Below are 15,207 nucleotides of genomic sequence, written 5' to 3' on the forward strand. Positions count from 1 at the left end.
AAGGAAGATAAGATTTTAGTAAACACCTGGAAGTTTGTATATAAAATCAGATGCAAAATATAAACAGGAGATATGTATACATACATATATAATGGGTACATACATAATGTCAAAATTACTTCCTAATAACAAAGCTTGGGAAACATCGCTATACTGCCAAATCTGACATTAACATAAACCACCAAACTCAGTGTGCATCCTGTCCCCAGAAATAACAGAGTGCTGGCCAAATGCACAGCTCCTATTGATTTGTGCTGATGGCATTGTCTCTCTGTCGGTTTAAATAAGTGCAGTGACTGCACCATTCAGAACCAGAATTCCTGGGAGGACTCTGGGAGGAACAAGGCCTCCTGTTCCCTCCTGTTCCCTGTGAGAACGAACAGCTCCTGGGAAAGTGACCCGATTCACAGTCAGAACAGTAAGTCCTGGGGAAACTCTCCAAACACAAAAAACATGCTTAGGAATCTTCTTTCAAATTTCACCACCCTTTGTTTGGTAGCTACACATGTCTATCAAATTATATTAAAAGTAAGTGGAAGACTGCTGGGTACAGGTGGCTCATGCCTATAATCCTAGCTACTCAGGAAACTGAAAAGAGATCATGGTTCAAACCCAGCCCAGGGCAGAAAAGTCTATAAGACTCTTATCTCCCATTAGTTACCAAAATCCCGAAGTGGAGCTGTGGCTCCAGTGACAGATTGCTAGCCTTGAGCAAAAAAAGCTCAGGACAGAGCTTAGGCCCTGAGTTCAAACCCTAGGATTGGTAAAAAAAAAAAAAAAAAAGTAAGTGGAAGCAGACCACCAGTAGCTCACATCTGTAATCCTAGCTACTCAGGAAGCTGAGTAATGGGGATCACAATTCAAAGTCAGCTCAGGCAGAAAAAGTTCCTGAGACTCTTATCTTCATTTAACCACCAAAAATCCAGAAGTGGAGCTGTGGCTCAAGTATAGAAAGCCAGTCTTGAGAGGAAAAAGCCAAGTAAGAGCATGATGCCTTGAGTTCAAGCCACAGTACCAGCACACACACACAAACACACACACACACACACACACACACACACACACACACACACACACACACAAACTATATATAAATTTATCACTAGGCAGCAGATTTAACCCTAGTCTAGCTTAACTCCTTCACTTAGCAACTAAGCAATAGCAAACGAAATCTGTCCTTATACACAATCATTTTGTGTATCTTGGAGCTTGAACTCAGGATCTGGATGCTGTCCCTGAGCTTTTTTTACTCGGCTAGTACTCTACCCCCTGAGCTACAACTCCACTTCTACTTTTTCTTTCTTTTTTCTTTTTTGTCAGTTGTGGAACTGGAACTCTGGGCCTGGGCGCTGTCACTGCACTCTTCATCTCAAGGCAAGTGCTCTACCACTTGAGCCACAGCGCCACTTCCAGTTTTCTAGTGGTTTATTGGAGATAAGAGTCTCACAGATTTTCCTGCCCAGGCTGGTTTTGAACTTTGATCCTCATATCTCAGCCTCTTGAGTAGCTTATATATGCCACCCATACCAGGCTCTTACACCTAATCTTTAAAGATGCTATGAGGTTTCTAATTAGATAAATGGCTATAAATATCCACATGCACTTTCACTCTCTGAATCTGTCACAGACCTGAATTTCAGAAAAGCCACCTGTCTGTCAACTTCAGTCTCTACAAGTCTGAGCCCAGAAGATGAGCAAGGCCTCTGAGTAGCTAGCCGAAGTGCTTCTTGATTCTGCTTGAATATTTAGTTTCAAATGACCAGTTATATAGTTTCCCAGCCCTCAGCAAATTAGAAATAGCAGGAGGATGGGGAACCATTGGTGATGGAGAAAGCATGGGGACAGGGCCTGTATCCAGTTCAATCCTACATCCATAAATGGAAGGGCTGACCCAGCAAAGCAGGAGAAAGAAAGATGAACTGGCAACCCCAGAGCATCCACATGCTCAGAATGACCTTCCTCAGTCCCCAAAATGCCCTTGAAGTAGGAACAAGGGGTTGACATGTGCTTTTGGGGGTGGGAGTAGCAGCTTCTGGGGAGGGGAGGTCACCCACTAAGTGACAAAAGCAGACTTTGTAAAGATTCAGAGTCTCCTATTTTACATGCTTTTTACTTAATAAAATTGTTTCAAATTAATGTCCACATAAAAGATACTACAAGTAGAAGTCTGAAAAAGGAAAACTATAAATTTAAAATACTGTGCAACAATGAGATGTCACATTTATTGCATGGCTAAAATAACAAAGAGTGCCAACAGAAGACTGATGAGGGCAGTTTTGGATGGTGGTAATATGCAATGGTACAGCCCTTCTAGACAGCCGTCCAGCACTTTCTTTAAAAATTAAGGAGGCAAGCCGGGCACTAGTGGTTCATGCCTGTAACCCTAGCTACTTAGGAGGCTGAGATCTGTGGATCACAGTTCAAAGCCAGCCCACGCAGGAAAGGCCTTGAGACTCTTATCTCCAATAAACCACTAGAAAACCAGAAGTGGCACTGTGGCTCAAGCAGTAGAGCACTCGCCTTGAGCTGAAGAGTGTTCGTTTTCGACATAACGACTTGTTCATCTCATTGTTGTAATGGGTCCACCTGTATCCCTATTTAATCGATTTGTTTTTCCCCTTCCCCTCCACAGATTATACCGACATCAAATGCAGTGAAAGCAGGGGTTATACTGTGGGGGAGGGACATACAAAGCAACAAAGAAATAATCATATAAATGTGTTAGAAACAATCACATGAAAGAAAAAATATTTGAATACATATCTTAGGGTTCATTTCCCTAACATCACCTTATCTGACCTTTTCTGCTTGACTCAGACATATACTAGATATTGCAAGTAAGGGAAACCATGGGATCTATGTTTCTTTGGGCCTGGCTTACTTCACTTAATATAATTTTTTCCAAGTCTTTCCATTTCCTAACAAATGGGGCAATTTGGACAGCACCCAGGCCCAGAGTTCAAGTCCCACGACCAACAAAAAAAAAAAAAAATTAAGGATGCAGGCTGAGTGTGGTGGTTCATGCCTACAATCTCAGCACTCAGGAGGCAAGAGGATCTCAAGTTCAGGGCCAGCCTGGACTATATAATGATATCTTCTTTCAATAGCCAGGTGCCGGTGGCTCACGCCTGTAATCCTAGCTACTCAGGAGGCTGAGATCTGAGGATCATGGTTCAAAGCCAGCCCAGGCAGGAAAGTCTATGAGACTCTTATCACCAATAAACCAGTAGAAAACCAGAAGTAGAGCTGTGTCTCAAGCGGTAGAGCACTCGCCTTGAGCTGAAGAGCTCAGGGACAGTGCCCAAGCCCATAGTTCAAGCGCCATGACTGACAAAAAAAAAAAAAGAAAGAAAAAGAGATCTTGTTTCAAAAAAAAAGTTAAACATGTAACTATCATGTGACCCAACAATTATACTTCTAAGCATTATCCCAGAGAAATGAAGAGTATGGTCACACAGAAATCTATACAGCAGCTTTATTCCTAGTAGCCTCAAACTCAGAACACTTCAGAGATACTTCCATTAACACTCTGCATACAAAGAAACAAACCTTTTTTTTTTTTTTTTTGATGCTGGTACTTGAATTTGAACTCAGGGCACGGACTGTCCCTTAACTTCACTCAAAGTTGGCACTATCACTTGAGCCATAGTTCCACTTCCACTTTTTACTGGCTAACTGGAGATAAAAATTCTCATGGATTTTTCTGCCCAGTCTGGCTTTGAACCATGATCCTCAGATCTCAACTTCCAGAGTAGATTACAAGCATGAGCCACTGGCATCTGCCAAGAAACAAACTTTTGATATGCACAAGGACAGTATGAATCTTCAGAGAATTACAAGGAGTGGGTGAAAGAGCCAAAGTTCACATACTCAAGCGTTCCAGTTATGTAACACTTTCAACTGATAAAAATATAGAAATGGAGAACTAGAACAGATAGTGGTTCCCAAGGGGTAAGGATTGGCAGTATAGGGGAAGTGAGTGTGGTTATGAAAACAGAGGGCTTTGTGCTGCAGTGAACATTCTAGGTCTTCGCTGAGTGTGATGTCTGGCTGTCACATGCAGCAGCTGATCCCACTGGGGAAAACTGGATAGAGGATAATGGCTGAAGAAGATCTCTGTACATTTTGTTTCTTCACCTTCTTTCTGTCCTTCCTTTCCTTTCCTCCCTCCCTCTTTCTTTCTTGGTTCCTTTGTTTCTTTCTTTTCTTTCCTTGTTTCTTTCTTTATTCCTTCCTTCTTTCCTTTGCCTTTCTTCTTTGCTTTCTCCCTTCCCCTTCCTTCCTTCCTTTCTCTTTTTCTCCTTTGTGTTTGTTTTGTAGTGCTGGGATTGTGTATGCTAAGCAAGCCCTCTACTTCCAACCAACACTCCTAACCATAAATTGTTTTTACAACTGCATGCAAAACTACAATTATGTCCAAATAGAAAATGTAATTAAACAATGTTCAAGCCAAAAGAAATACTATGAGAGTTCTGTGCATAAATGGATGCTACCTATTTTTAAAAAATCTCTTACACTGAAACAAGTCCCTATTGTCCTATCCAGTTCTGAACACTGTTGCTTGTAAACTCTGCAAACTAAGCACAGCTTCACATAGTGTGACTAGAAGTACACTTAGCCCTCTATGTCCATGGCTTCTACATCTGTAGATTCAACCAACTACATACTGAAATACTCTCTCTTTTTTGTTGATGTTGGGGTTTGAACTCAGGATCTCATGCTAGATAGGCAGATGTTCACAAACATGTCCAAAGTCCACTGAAAATATTGTCCAAAGTAAGATGTCTATACTAAATGTGTACATACTTTTTCTTGTAATTATTCCTTAAGCAATTCAGAATAACTATTCCCATGGTGTTTACATCATATTGTTATCAGTAATATAGAAACAATTTAGGGCAGGGAACATGGCTTAGTGGTAAAGTGCTTGCCTAGCATGCATGAGGCCCTAGGTTTGACTCCTTGGTACCACATAAGATTAATAAAATAAGCCGGGCACTGGTGGTTCATGCCTGTAATCCTAGCTACTCAGGAGGCTGAGATCTGAGGATCACGGTTCAAAGCTAGCCTGGGCAGGAAAGTCCGTGAGACTCTTATCTCCAATAAACCACTAGAAAACCAGAAGTGGCGCTGTGGCTCAAGCGGTAGAGCCCTCATCTTGAGCTGAAGAATGCAGGGACAGTGCCCAAGCCAAGAGTTCAAGCCCCACGACCAACAACAACAACAACAAAAGATTAATAAAAGAAAAAATAACCATTAAAATTATTTTTTAAAAAAGAAATGATTTAAAGTGTACCAGAAGATGTACACATATTATATACAAGTGTTATTATTATACAAGTGTTAATTACCTGTGTGTGTGTGTGAGAGAGAGAGAGAGAGAGAGAGAGAAAGAGATGGGGAGAGGAAAAGAGGGAGAGAAGAAAAGAGGAAGAGGGAGAGAGAGAGAGTGCCTGTCCTGGAGCTTGAACTTAGGTCTCATGTTCTCACTTGACTTTTTCCACCCAAGACTAGCTCTCTACCACTTGAGCCATACCTCCACTTGAGCCACACCTCCACTTGAGCCACACCTCCACTACCAGGTTTTACTGGTTAATTGGAGATAAGAGTCTCATGGACTTATCTAACTGGACTGGCTTCAAACTACAATCCTCAGATCTCAGTCAGCCTCCTGAGTAGCTAAGATCACAGGCATGAACCACCAAGGCCTTCTATGTAGTTTTATGTGAGGGACTGAGCATGGGTAGATTTGGGCCTCCAGGGGGGCCCCGAGCCAGTACCTCAGGTTTTCCTTAGTGTTGACATGGAGAGTGGACCTCCACTCCTTTCCCAAGCCCACTGCTACATCCATCACAAAGGTGCTTCCTCAAGCATTTCCACAACCATTTGGGTGTACGTCTGCTTCTGGCCATTTTCTACCTTCTCTGTAGAAAGTTTCAGCATTTGGAGAGGCGACAGCAGAGCTTTACTTGGTGTTCCAGAAACCGGCTCCAACATGGTGGGGGGGGGGCAGGGGTGTCCATCATTGCAGTTAGTTACAGGAAGACCTGCTGCTGCGCTCCCCCTGTTTAGGAGCTAGCAGCACACATTTGGTAGGAGTCCATTAAAATGAAGCTGGTAATTACATGCTGCCGTGTATGGGGTATGAGTCAAATCATGCCCACCAAAATGGAACTGCGTTTTCTTGAAATAGTTCAGCCATGAGGTCTCGGGGCTGGTTTATTTTTAGTTTGTCCAATTTAAGCCTTGGTACCATGACCCTGTAACCACTCCTCCTCCCCAGTTCAAAGTAGATGTGTGGCATGGTGAGGTCCAAAAAAACCTCAGATTAGGACTCCCTGCCTCAACCCCCCAAATGCAGACATAGTGACCCGCCATGGCTGGTGCTCAGGATATTGAAAAAAAAAAAAAAAAAAGTAAGAACTCGATGTTGTGGCAGGATGATGTCATAAGAGATTAGTTGAAAGCATTGTCTTAAAATTTTTTCCTCCCTGACATTATTTCCTGACATTTCCTCCCTGACATTATTACAGGCTCATGCCTGTAATCCTAGCTACTCAGGAGACTGAGGTCTGAGGATCAACATTCAATGCCATCTGAGCCAAGTAAGTCCATGAGACTCTTATCTCCAATTAATCACCAAAAAGTCAGAACTGGAGCTGTGGCTCAAGCAATTGAGTGTCACTCATGAGCAAAGAAAGCTAAAGGACTCAATCCAATCCCCAATATGGGCACACACACACACAAAATGCTGAAAACAGTCTCTTCACATATTTTTACGTTGAAATCTGTAATTTTAATGGTAGGCTTAAATGCACTCTGCAGATTGTTTGCATGGGATAATTTAAAAATAAAACTGATATCTCACTGTTAAGTGTATCCATTAGAATCTAAGTAGCAGAGTAATCTGACACTGTCGTTCATTTTTCAAATGAACAAGAAACCCTTTGATAGTGTGAAATGTTTAATCCTTCTCTTTTCTCCTTGAACTCACTTTATTCCACATCTCTTAAGACCAGGATCCAAGTGTCAGCTATTTTTATGTTTCAACATCTTTTATTGATTGTCCAATCATATTTTCTGAAACAAAAATGCGTATGTAAATTGATTTTACAATGTAAGAAAACATCTTTGGTCCACAGGCTCTTGGTATTAAAAATTTTTTAGACTAACAAAGCATTACAATTATGAATAACAGGATGAATTTGTCTGTGTCTCTCTCACTGCTTATTTATCATATTATAAGGGATCAAACCTAGCGCTTTGCATACACTAGTTAAAATCTACCACTAAGCTACATCCCCAATTTAATATATGGTTTATTTGATCACCAAACCTGAAACAGTAAAAAAAAAAAAAAAGTCTTGAAATTCTTTCCTTTCTTCCTTCTTTCCTTCCTTTCCTTTCCTTCCTTCCTTCCTTTTTTTTTGGGGGGGGCATCTGGTTGTGGGGCCTGAACTCTGGGCCTGGGCGCTGTCCCTTAGCTCTTCAGCTCAAGGCTAGCGCTCTACCACTTGAGTCACAGCGCCACTTCTGGCTTTTTTCTTTTTGCTTATGTGGTGCTGAGGAATCAAACCCAGGGCCTCATGCATGCAAGACAAGCGCTCTACCACTGAGCCACCTTCCCAGCCCCTTCCTTCCTTTCTTCTTTCCTTTCCTTCCTTTCTTTCTTCCTCCTTCTCTCCCTCCCTTCCTTGGACTAAGGTCTTAGTCTTGTCCTTGAGCTTTCTTTCCTCAACGTTAGTTGATCTACCACTTGAACCACACCTCCACTTCCAACTTTTTTTTTGTCACTTGTGGGCTTGAACTCAGGAAGGATCTCGTAGACTTTCCTGGCTGGGCTGGCTTTGAACCATGATCCTCAGATCTCAGCCTCTTGAGTAGCTAGGTTTACAGGTGTGAGCCACCAGAGCCCTCCTCATTTCCAGCTGTTTTGGTAAATAGCTGGAAGTAAGATGCTCACAGTGTTAGGAAAATGGAGGAGATAGGAAGGAAACAGGCCAGACTAGATCTTCCACAGGCGAGGACTGTTCATTGAGATACAGTAGTGGGTGGCACACCCTCCTACAGGCTTGGAGACTGCAAAGAGGTAGGACAGGAGTCTGAGCAAGGAACCTCAGGTGAATGAAAAAGCCATTAGATCTTGGGGGGAAGGGGCTTTTCAGGTGGGCCCACCATGGAATACAACAGCCAGGCTAAGTCTGAGTGTATCTTTGGCGGCTTGCCTGACATCCGAATGCACCCGGGAAAACAGGGTGGGGGTCAATCCTTTATATTCCATCTTTGGATACATAAAAGGATTAGACCAAGAAGAGAGAGGCAAGTCCTTCACGCAGGCTTTCCTGCCTGGGCTGAGTTTTTCAAAGTGCGATCCTCAGATCTCAGCCTCTTGAGTAGCTAGGTTTACAGACATGAGCTATCTAGGAATTATTTTCTTAAACAGATGGATAAGGGTGGGCATTGGTGGCTCACACCTGTAAACCTAGCTACTCAAGATATAGATCTGAGGGACAGGAAAGTCCAAGAGACTGTATCTGCAATTGACTACCCAAAAGTCTGGAAGTGGCTCAAAGTAGTTGATCACTAACCTTGAGCAAAAAAGTTCAGAGAGAGCATCCAGACCCTAAGTTCAAGCCCCAGGATCAATAACAAAAACAAAAGATACATTTTGTTAAGGATACATGTTAAGTTTAATAATAAATGTTAAACACATTATATATGTTTTATATATTTACATATATGTATATATGTACATACATATACATATATGTATATATGTACATATATGTATATGTATGTACATATATTTACATATATGTAATAAGTTTAAATACCCATCAATTAGTATTACTCATATTACTCATTGCAAAATTGAGCCAGGCATGGTGGTTTATACCTATAATCCCCTCACTAGGGAAGCTGAGACAGAGAATTTCAATTTGAGGTTGGTTTGGGATACATAGTGAGATCCTATCTAAAAGAAGAAGAAAAAGAACAATCAAAGTTAGGCTTCAATAATCCCTATTTACCGGGGTGCTGGTGGCTCATGCCTATAATCCTAGCTACTTGGGAAGCTGAGCTCTGATGACCAGGCAGATGAGTCCATGAGATTCTTTTTTTTTTTTTTTCCCCCAGTTGTGGGGCTTGAACTCTGGGCCTGGGTGCTGTCCCTCAGTTCTTCAGCTCAAGGCAAGCGCTCTACCACTTGAGCCATGGCGCCACTTCCCGTTTTCTGGTGGTTTATTGGAGATAAGAGTTTCAAGGACTTTCCTGTCCAGGCTGGCTTTGAACCACGATCCTCAGATCTCAGCCTCCTGAGTAGCTAGGATTAGAAACGTGAGTCACTGGCACCCAGCTTATCCATGAGATTCTTATCTCCAATCAACCACCAAATAATTTGGACGTGTAACTGTGGCTCAAGTGGTAGAGTACTAGACTTGAGAAAGGGGGATTAAAAAAAAAAGTTCAAGGATAGCACTCAGGCCCTGAGTTCAAGCCCAGGACCCATATACACAAAAACAAAAACAGAAACAAAAACCCCACCTTACTTTCATTGCATGCACTGTGCATGCATGATGTAAGGGAGGCTGTGAATATGTGTTGGTGTGGAGGATATTGAAGAGATAGTTTTTTGATACGGTCGTGGGGCCTGAAGTCTGGGCCTGGGCGCTGTCCCTTAGCTCTTCAGCTCAAGGCTAGCGCTCTACCACTTGAGCCACAGTGCCACTTCCCGTTTTTTCTGTTTATGTGGTACTGAGGAATCAAACCCAGGACTTCATGCATGCCAGGCAAGAACTCTACCACTAAGCCACATTCCCAGACCTAATTTTATTATTATTATAAAGGTGATATAGAGAGGGGTTACAGTTATATAACTCAGGTAAAGAGTACCTCTCTCTCTCTCTCTCTCTCTCTCTCTCTCTCTCTCTCTCTCTCTCTCTCTCTCTCTCTCTCTCTCTCTCTCTCTCTCTCTCTCTCTCTCTCTCTCTCTCTCTCTCTCTCTCTCTCTCTCTCTCTCTCGGTAGGTCATGGAGCTTGAATTCAGGGCCTGGGTGCTATCCCTGAGCCTTTTTGCTCAAGGCTAGCACTTTACCACTTTGGGCCACACTCTACTTTCAGTTTTCTGGTGGTTAATTAGAGATGAGAGTCTCACAGACTTTCCTGTCTAGGCTGGCTTTGAACTGTGATTCTCAGAACTCAGTCTCCTGAGTAGCTAGGATTACAGGCTGAGCCACCAGCACCTGGGTAAGTATATTTGTTTTTGGACAATGTTACCACTTCCCTCACTCCCAGTTTTTCCCTCCCATCCCCGCCCACAAGGTGTAGAGTTCATTTTCAACATAGTGTCTGTCCAGTGAGTATCATTGCTGCATTTGTTCAATGTTTGTTCCTCCTGTTCACCCCCAAAGACATATAAATGAACCAAACCAAACAAAAAGAGGAGCTGGTTGCCAGTGTCTCATGCCTGTAATCCTAGCTACTCAGGAGGCTAAAATTGTGAGGATCACAGTTGGAATCTAGTCAGGGCAGGAAAGTCCATGAGACTCATATCTAATTAACCACCAGAAAACCAGAAGTGGCACTGTGGTTCAAAGTGGTAGAGCACTAGCACTAGCAAAAGTTCAGAGACAGCACCGAGGCCCTGAGTTCAATCCCCATATCTGACAAAAAAAAAAAGAAAGAAAAGAAAAAAAAACCTCTTGTTTTCATTTCCTGGAGTTCATTTTAATAAATATTTTGTATGATCAGATGCACATAGGCATTGTGCCTTTCTGGTCCTCTCCTAAGAGTATCCTCCTTTGGTCTCACTATGTGTGGATGCCTAGAGACCTCTATAATTTGTTATGTTCCAGTATTTTAGATCTAGCTTCTGCATATGAGAGAAAACATACACCTTTTGTCTCTGAATCTGGCTTACCTCACTTAACATGATTTGTTCTACGTCCATCCATTTCCCTGCAAATGACATACTATTCTTTCTAATGGCTATGTAAAATCCCATTGTGTATAGTTATCACATTTTTTTGGATCCACTTGTCTACTGTAGGGCATCTTGGCTGTTTCCACAACTTGCTATTGTGAGTGTGCAGCAATGAACATGGATGTGCAAGTGTCCTTATGTTATCATGGCTTGTGATGTTCTGGGTAATGTCCAGGCCTGGGTATTTTCTCTTAACCTTTTTGCTCAAGGCTGGTATGCTACCACTTGAACTATAAATCCATTTCCAGGTTTTTGCAAGTTAGAGACAAGAGTCTCATAAATTGTTCTGCCCAGGCTGGGATGGCTTTTAACTTCAACCCTCAGATCGCAGCCTCCTTAATGGACCAAGACAAGACCATAACCAAGGTGTTTGCTGTCTTTCCATTGAACTCCACATGACTCAGTAGCTATGTAGAACAAATGAAGAGGTCTTGCAGCGCTGTGGATGGAGGTCTTGTGTTTATTTCATAACTGAATAAAATGGGTGTAGGAGGCTTTGGTCAAAAAGGCATGAAATTACTTCTGTGGCTTTCTATGTTTGAGAATTGAACCCAGGGCCTACAGTTTGCTAAGCACACACTTTGCCACTCTATTTCTTACTGGCGATGATTCTGGTTCTTGGAGGTATTGCTGAATTAGGACCCAGAAAGCACCAAGACTTCATCCATGCTCTGCCATTAGCAATAGACACTGGCCAACTTTGCTTGAGTCACAGGACCATTTAGTCTCACCTCTCCATCTCTTCAAAAATCAAAGGGTTGAACCTGTAGATCAGCTGATCTACAAGCCCTTATGGTGCTAATAATACAGTCAAAGTGGTGGCTATCTACAAAAGGTACATATGAGGAGGGGTCTGCCCACTCTGAACAGTAGAATAGTGGCATTGTTAATTATTAGAGAAGGAAGAATAGCAGCAGGTAGCAGAGAATAGAGCCAGGCACCAGAAGTGAAAAGGGAAGAAAGAGAAAAATAATAATAACGTACAAGTAAACTCCGGTGGGGTGGTTCATGAAGAAAGGAGAAGCCCATTTACGCTCCAGAGTGTAAACTCAGAGTTTGCACCAACTGGGAAGCCCAGAAATTCCAGAAAATGGTACTGCAAAAAAAAATTTCCATCTGATTCACTTATTTGAAGAGGATCACCAGTAACTATGTATCTATATGGAGGAGTGGGGCAATAAGCATTTGGTGTAGAGGCGAGAAGGAGACAAGATGGAGAAAGGAAATCTGGAAAGAAGATACACAATCAGCAGTTATGGTGAGCTGGTTAGAGTGGTTAGCCAGCCCCATAATCTTGCACATAGCCTAACAGACACCTCCCTCCTCTTACCACAACCCCTTCTCCCTTAGGGTAGAGGATGGAGTTGTAACTCCTGACTCTGAGTGTATGCCCATTCAGCTCAGCTGATTAGGCCACTGGAGGCATCTGTGACCCAAGCTGGGCTAATTCATCAATGTTCCTGGGATAGTTCAAATCAGAACTAGAAATAACTAAAGCAACACCATCCACAAACAAACCAACAACAACAAAAAGCCCAAGATTCCCTTGTACTCTGAGGAAACTGATGGAAAAGTTGCTCCTTGGGAAGGAAGCCTCCAGGCAGGAAAGAGCAATATCCAGGGTTCTAAGGACTCCCACAGTCTCATGAAGCTGGTATCTCAGAAACTGAAAACCCTACACAAGAGGCTGGGGTGGAGCTCAGTGGGAGAGGAGCTTGGAGGAGGTTAAAACAGGCAGGAAAGGCCCCCTTAATAAGCTTCTGCTTGTCAAAGAGTGACACAAAGCCTTGCAGCTGGTGCAGAGGGCACAAGAAAAGTAGGTGGCAGGCCCAGATGAGGTGGAGAAGTGGTAGGACCTGTGTTCAGCAGTATTTCACTGTGAAGCAATGAATATTTCACAGTTGGCATGATCCAAAGAACCAAAACCAAGAGTTTGGTTCTTTGGTTTCTTGGATCTTTTGGCCACTATATTTCAAAATACAATTGGGTTTTGTAGGGACCAAGTACCCTCTACTTGAACCCCCTGCTTCCAGTTTCCCATCATCACACTCACCCTTAGGATTCTTATGTCTTTCCAGCGATATTTTGTGCATCTGTAATATCCACAAAAGTCAATGTTAGCATGCCCTCCAACTCAGGTCCTGTGCTCCTCCTACAAAACCAGTTAATCTGGCCAGGCCTTACTGCAACTGGCCTTCAGCCCTGGTTGTTCCTCCTACTTCGTTCGGTAGCCATATTTTGCTGTTACAATCAGAAAATCCCAACCTGGCATTGGGCTATATTTAACGTTCAGCTGCATATGCATGCAGAGGCCTTCCCTTACTTCCCACCCCTAGTCCCCCAACTATAAATCTGACCCTGAATAAAGGACGGTGCCATTTCTCTGTCTCCCATGGGGGAGGTGGCCTTGTCAGCCTCAGCTGGCAAATGAACTTCTCCTGTAAGTGACTGTGTCCACGTGGTCTTCATACTTCCCAGGTGCCAGTGACTCATGTCTATAATCCTATCTACTCCAGAGGCTGAGATCTGAGGATTCTGGTTCAAAGACAGGCCTGGGCAGGAAAGTACACAAGACTCTTATCTCCAATTAACTACCAGAAAACCAGAAGTGGTGCTGTGCCTCAAAGTGGTAGAGCAAGAGCCTTGAGTCAAATTGAAGACAGTGCTGAGAGCCTGAGTTCAAATCAAAAGACAAAAACAAGCAAACAAACAAAAAACAGCATACTGTATTACACAGTACAGTAGGGGACTATTATTTGCTTGATGAATCACTAGAAAACAGGAGAGCTTCAGGGCTCCAAATGTGAGAACATGAGGGGCAGGAAGCCCTGCTCCAAGTTGAGGTCACCACCCACACCAGGCCACTGGGGGCCAGAGCATCAAAGGGTGGCTTGGGGGCAGGAAACCCGCTATACAGAGGCTGGGTGTTCCAGAGAAGGGGAGACAGAGAAAGTGGGATGCTGTAAGAGACAGCAAGAGACATACCTCCTAGAGAGGAGCAGTGTTCTGACTCTGGGGCATAAGGAGAGCCAAGCTTGCAGAGAGACCAGAAGGGCCCTGGGCCAGCAGAGAGGCCTTCAGGAAGGCCTGCGCAGAGCTGAGAGGCCTGTGCAGGGCCAAGAAGCCCATATAGAGCTGAGGGCTCTGTGGAAAGGCTTGCAAAGAGCTGAGAGGCTGTGAAGACCAGAGAGGTCTGCACAGAGGCCTGTGGAGAGTGCAGTGGCTTGTGAAGAGAAGAGAGGTCTGTGGAGCGCCAAGAGGCCTGCACAAAGCCAGATAAAGAGCTGAGAGGCCTGCAGAGAGCCAAGAGGCTTGTAAAGAATAGAGAGGCCTGTGGAGAGGCCTATGGAGAGTAGAGAGGTGAGGCATGGAGGAAGGAGGAAGGAGGAAAAAGGGAAAAAACTGCCCCCTTGCAGCTGCTCCTAGTTCTGAGGTAACCCAGGACAGGGCAGTTACAGAACAACTAGTAAGTTCCTTTGTCACCTTTAAGTGTGATTCAGTGGATTTTCTCGCTCACAGATCATTACACAAAGACAAAGAAATTTTGGAGAAATAGAAGCTTTGTGTACACACACACACACACACACAATCATAAGCAAGTTATTTTAGGCAACAAGATTCAGGCTTAATCAGAACTGAATACACATGGCAAAACAAACACATACTTTATCTCTTCCCTTCCTCTTAACTTTCAAGAATGGTATTATAGGATTTGGAAACTTATGGCCTACTTACTATCTGGTTTCTAAAGCTTCCTTTACCTCAATTCAACCAGCACTCTGCCCATCAACCTCAAACTGCCAACCTCTAGATCCCCATCAACTGAGTATCTAGCATTACAGAAATGAGCCATTGTACCTATCTTTGGCTAAAGAAGATAGTTTTCAATTTGAGAGCAATATGACCGTAATTTCAGATATTGATATGAATTTAAATAGGGAGAATGAGTAGAAATGAAAATAAGACCACATTGCCACATAAGATATAAATTTCAACAAATGTATACAAGTTTTTTTCTAATAGTTCCAGACTTGAAATAATCCAAAGATCACAAACTGTAACAAATAAATTATAATGCTTCTTTAAAGTAGATTCTTATTCCGCAATAATAGAACAAACTATGGCTGTTTGAAGCATTATTTTTGATTTTGCTTCTGTCAATATTGTGAGAATTGTTTTTCTGAAAAGTTCCTGCTTTGGCCAGGTGGCTTAGCCCATGTTAGTTA

This window comes from Dipodomys merriami, unplaced genomic scaffold (genome assembly GCF_024711535.1).
Source record: "Dipodomys merriami isolate MVZ:Mamm:240054 unplaced genomic scaffold, mDipMer1.0.p SCAF_12, whole genome shotgun sequence".
In the NCBI taxonomy this organism is placed as follows: domain Eukaryota; kingdom Metazoa; phylum Chordata; class Mammalia; order Rodentia; family Heteromyidae; genus Dipodomys; species Dipodomys merriami.